Source organism: Ostrea edulis, chromosome 2, assembly GCF_947568905.1.
Source record: "Ostrea edulis chromosome 2, xbOstEdul1.1, whole genome shotgun sequence".
Taxonomy (NCBI): domain Eukaryota; kingdom Metazoa; phylum Mollusca; class Bivalvia; order Ostreida; family Ostreidae; genus Ostrea; species Ostrea edulis.
The window spans coordinates 65,772,603-65,778,602 of record NC_079165.1 but is presented as its reverse complement, the minus strand read 5'-3'; positions in this window follow the sequence as shown (position 1 = coordinate 65,778,602).

Here is a 6,000-nt window from a genome sequence, read left to right as displayed (position 1 = left end):
ATATGGACCAAGGTGACTCAGGTGAGCGATGTGGCCCATGGGCCTCTTGTTTGTTGTTGTTGTTTATTTTTCCTGTGCTTGCAGATATTCATTTGATGATTGGTACATCTTAGTTCGCCTCTACAAAGTTGATAAGAACTAGTGTAGTCACATCCACACCAGCTTAAAGTTTACATCCAAGTTTCTTATTTATGTAGATAAAAGTACTACTCTCATTGTTTTAATTCTAGCATAGTGATACAATGATGTAGCTAAATTATTCATGATTATCTACATTTCACAGTTCATTGACTTGGTTAAAGACCTAAACCTCATTATAATTTTGCCCTTTTTCCTGGCCTAGTCTTTGTACTTAAATAGTAGTTGTTTTCCAATCACTCCTATCCTAGTTCCCCAATTTTACCCTTTACCATAACCTAAATAATGAACTTCGGATATTGTTGCGGTCCAATAATTTTTGCGACCGGTAGATGACAATGTATGGTCATGCAATACTCTCAGAATGTTAAGTTTACAGAGTGTTTGTATGGGTATTGAAGATGTGCGTGTGGGAAGGAGTTTGATTTTCTTTATTTTTTTTTTTTTTTTTTTTTTTTTTAGAAAATTGCACGTTGTTGACCAAAATCAGTTTTGAGGAAATATTACCTAGAGAGTACATGATTTGTCTAACTCCTCCTACAGTTTTCAAGTAAGGACGTCTTTATTTTACAGAGTATGGGTATTGAAGATGTGCATGTGGCAAGGATTTTAATTTTCTTCAATTTTTGAGAAAATTTCACGTTGTTGATTGATTGAGTGATGTTTTCCGCCACACTCAACAATTTTTCAGTTATCTGGTGGCGCCCAGGTTTTTATTGGTGGAAGAGAGAACCCAGATACAATGTACCTGGGAAGAGACCACCGACCTTCCGAAAGTAAACTGGGAAACTTTCTCACTTACCGGCGCAATCGGGATTCGAACCCCCGCCGACAGAGGTGAGAGGCCATGTGATTTGAATTTGATCAGTTTTGAGGAAATATTGCATAGAGAGTACATGATGTAGGACTTCTTATTTTACAGAGTACTTGTATGGGTATTGAAGATGTGCATGTGGCAAAACTTTTGACTTTCTTCATATTTTTGGAGAAAACTGCACGTTGTTGAGCTTAGTCAGTTTTGAGGAAATATTTTAACTCAGTTTTTAAGCTAGGGCCTTTGTAAACAACTTAAAGATGTTCATATTGCAAGGATGTCTTGTTGAGGAAGGGGTATGAGAACCCACGAAATTCATAATAAAAGGAAAGTATAACATTCATACATCATTGAGCTGATGTAATAGATTTTGCATAAACCCTTGCAAAAGTACATTTTATTGTTACATTAAAAAATTCAAATTCTGTGAGATTTGAACCAACGATCCACAGATTTATAGGTTAACCCATTCATAGATCAAATACATGTCAGCTATCCTGAATATATAATTATGAAAATTTAAATATATTGCTGACCTTCCTTTATGTTACAAAATAAAGTATCTCACAGTTTGATGGTGGCTGATACTACCTTAATAAAGATCTACAACTCCTGGCAGTTTTGCCATGTTTGCTAACCAATGTCACAAAATAAACACCTTATAATACAACACCCTGTATAACCTTCTCACGGGCGTATTATGTACCGTTTGCGGTACTAATGTTAAGGTATCATCCGAAAGATCCGCGAGTCTCACTACTAACTGTGACAATCTTGATTGTCATTTTCTTTCACTGCTTGACCTACTCATTTGTCAGAATACTCATAAGTTATATTTCTGCTTCCTGCCTTGATAGTCAATTAAGTTGATTGTTTACCTACTTCACATCTTGTGCTTCGCATCGTAACGTAGAGCTGTTTTCTTCATAGCTAAATTTATATACAAAGCAACCGAAAAATAGTGTATTCGCGTGACTCTGATGGCGTTGACCTACATGTACATTTATTTGCTGTTAAGGAAATAACCGAGTAGTTACAATTAGCAGAGGGAATCTAAATTGTGAAACAGAAAAACAAAAACCTGGGGGGCGGGGTTCGTGTCACAAAAAAGCAATCTCTCTCGACTAGTTCCCAGTTTCAATCCTTGGCTTGCCAGGTGATGCAAAACACGGTGACAACCCTTCCCCTTCAAATGCCATTTATATGAAGAAAGAGCATGCATACTCAGTGGCGGATTTAAGGGGGCGCAACCGGCGCCCCCCCCCCCCTAAAATTTTCATATCTAAGGTACATTGTAAATCGTGGTATCCTGTTTAGAAAAATGTACTAAACGATAAAAGAAGCAGTAATTTCTTCCACTCCCGGAGAAATAAATGACAAAATCTTTTGATTTCTTGAATTACTTTATTGGGAGAACTTAATTTTTTCCAAAAACCCATAAAATTTGCGTCATTTTATTAATATCACCTCATAAAAAATGATAGAAAATAGTACAAATTACTAAATAGGAGACATATTTCAAGCCCTATAAAATCTATAAAATCCAGGAGCTTCGCCCCCTGGGCCCCCATCAGGGCTTCGCCCTGGACCCACTGGGAACCTGATGGCGGCCCCCATACCCCCTGCCTTATAAAATGGCGCCCCCCGTAACCGCAATTCCTGGATCCGCCCCTGATTTTAACTAGATTATTGAAGGAAAATATATACATATTTAAACAAAATATAAAAGTGATGAAAACGCGAAATTACACAAAATGTAAACGTGTGTTGTGAGGTCGATGCTAACCATGACAAAAAGGAATCTCTGCATACAGCGACAGTGGTGTAGCTTACTGAGCTATGCTAATTTCAAGAACTTTGGGCATAATTATGAACCAGGTCGTCAAAAACAAAATCGGGTTCCCTAATTTCGAGCATGTTTCTTGTAAATCTCGACCCTAGGGCAGGGGTGTTCTTTAAAAACCCTAATGTGAATTGTTCTTAAGATTGTAACCGATTCGTTTAAGGACAGGCCCGAAGGACTTCCAAGGCCAAAATTCATTCCAAAATCGGTGCTAAAATAGGGAAAACATTTTAAAGGTTTTTACTTAAATTTATTTGAATTTTTTCAATGTTTGTCGTCCGAGTGAATCTGCTCAGACCGGGCGCCATCGTTGTTCTTATGAAAACGGTTTTGCGTCATCTTTAGACCTTGAAACCGAAAGTATGGTCAACGTCCTTGTAAACATTTTTTTTAAATGGTTAAGATATTATGTTGCCTTATTAATTTTGCTAGTCGCTGTCTAAATTTGCTCTGCCTAGGACTGGAATAACGCTCCATCATTGGACAAAACGCGTCATGTGATTGTCGTCTAATCTTCAGACAATAAGTAACGAAGTGTAGACGACAACATGGGTACGGAATGTATCTTTCTTAAACACATTTACATAATATATTTTACGGTGTGACTGTTGAGACGTGCAAAGACCCTTGACATCTTACGAAATGACTTGAGAAATTTGACCCGCCTATTTAATTTGAAGCGGGAAATATATAATGCAGTTTATGTAAACAGTGTATTGTGACGTCATATTTGACGTGACGTTGGAATTCCCATGGGCACAAATTGTGCTCCTTTGTTAGCTACCTGATTTCATATTCCTGTGAAGCAGGAATTTATTTTAAAACTTCTACAAGAGAAGAAAAAAAATCTCTTGATGTGGTCCTCAATTCGACATTTAGATATAGCGACGACGTTTTATCTATCAGCAATAATATTTTCATTCATATGTCAATTCGATATGTCCCAGTGAACTAGAAATAAAAGACACCACAGAGTCGTCCACTTCTGCTTCATACTTAGATATTTTATTGAAAGTAGATATTAAAGACAAACTAACAACTCAACTTTATGACAAACGGGATGATTTCAGCTTCTCCATCGTTAACTTCTCATATTTATTTAGCAATATTTCATTATCACCTACATATGGTGTTTATATCTCTCAACTTATTCGATACGCAAGAGCTTGTTCTGCGTATGGTCAGTTTTTAAATCGAAGCAGGCTACTGACAAACAAGTTGATGCTGCAGGGGTTCCAACAGTCTCGTTTAAAATCAGCATTTCGCAAATTCTATGGTAGTTATAAATAACGATTTAGTTTGCCAATACAACCTATCATTGGGTCAAATGCTGTCCAACGTGTTGCATACCGATTGTTAGACCGTTCTTGGCACACGATTTTGACTACGGATAACTCCGTTTACCTTATCAATATATAGGGCTCACGGCGGGTGTGACCGGTCGATAGGGGATGCTTACTCCTCCTAGGCACCTGGTCCTACCTCTGGTGTGTCCAGGAGCCCGTGTTTGCCCAACTATCCAAGGATCGACATTAACGGTTGTCCGATTGCCCGAGGCAAGTGAAAACCCAGTTCGGACAAGTGAAACTCAATACACACTTGCCCGATGGGGCAAGTGGTTATTTAAGTAGGAAATGTGATTATTATAATAATTGTGTTAAGCTTGATGAATATCAAATATTAGAACGTAATGTCCAACTCCATATATTGCTGTTTTCTTTACCAAATTGTCAGATTATAGCGAAGGCGCATTCTAGTAGACCGTACTGTATCACCAATTGACAGAGAGAGATAATTAGAGTTACTGGTTGACAAGCTTATTATCATTAGAGTCTAAAATATTTCGGACAACAAAGTTTTTCATCCGGACAAATAAAACGTTGAGTTTAATTGCCTGAAGGGCAAGTGAGAAGAAAAGTTAATGTCTACCCCTGCTATCTATTTTGTATTGCTTATTGGAGTTATGAGATTGATCACTGTTCATTATCTTCACCTTTCATTTAGCTTCGCTGTTTATTTCAGGTCATCTGACGTCCGTCGTCGTGCGTTAAGTATTAAACATTTCAAAATTCTTCTTGATAACTACCACTGCAATTCTTTGTCTTTCAAACCAAGTATTATATGTTTACGTTGCTACTGTTGGGGCGAGCGAAGCCTTTGTATACTTGTATATATCTAAACATCCTACCATTATACTGTAGGTTTATTTGTCTTTCATGACTGATATATATTATTCTACAAGGATGCGTGAGCCCAGTCATGGACTATGAGATACTGCTATAAATAATCCCACCATAGGCACTTTGATTTTGCTCAAAATCTTTATCATACAGGTTAGCAAAACGTCCGGACTTTGTCGTGTCTGGAGTTAAATTTCGTTCGCACTGTCATAGATTTATCCATAACAGGCACGCAGAATTAGAAAATTCCGAAGTTTTCCGGATGTCTACTGACAGCTGTCAAAGCATCTTGCAACATACATGTAGTCTAGGTCACCTACATGTATGTTTGTCAATGCAATGGGGAGTCAGAGGGGAGTCAAATGGCTTGCGTGACCTAGGCTACTTGCAACACGACTCCGCATGTTCATTTAACGCGGGAAATATAACACAAATGATGTAAACAGTACATTGTGACGTCATAGAGGGTGAAGCACTTTCACGACCCGAAGGGCCGTGAGAGAGGAGCTCTCCCTAATACGTATATACATGTTTAAAGGGATAATATAGAAGACACATAACAAATTAAACCATACCTATCGAATTTGAAAATTTTGGTGAAAATGGCGTAGATTCGAATACATGTACAACGCGAGGACATGTACTTCTCCATTTTGAATCTCGTGTTCTCAAGTTCACGTCGTTTGAACTGTTACATAAAATCGGTAAATAATGTAAACCTCATTTTCTAAATCATCGATTAACGCGAATGTACCATGTCTCCCATGTTTGTAAATTTGCGAAACAACGACGCTGAATATGACGTCACAAAGCACTGTTTATATCAATTGAGTTATATTTCCCGCGTTTAATGAATAGGCGGATCAAATGTCTGAAGTCGTGTAACAATTGAGGTATTAGGATGATCTGATAGATCTCTGTGCTCACACGTTGGGTGATAAATTCGGGATATTTTTTGTCCTGTTATGGATATAGATACTAAAGCCAATACTTTTCCTTCGCCCTCAAACACGGTCGGCGTGACA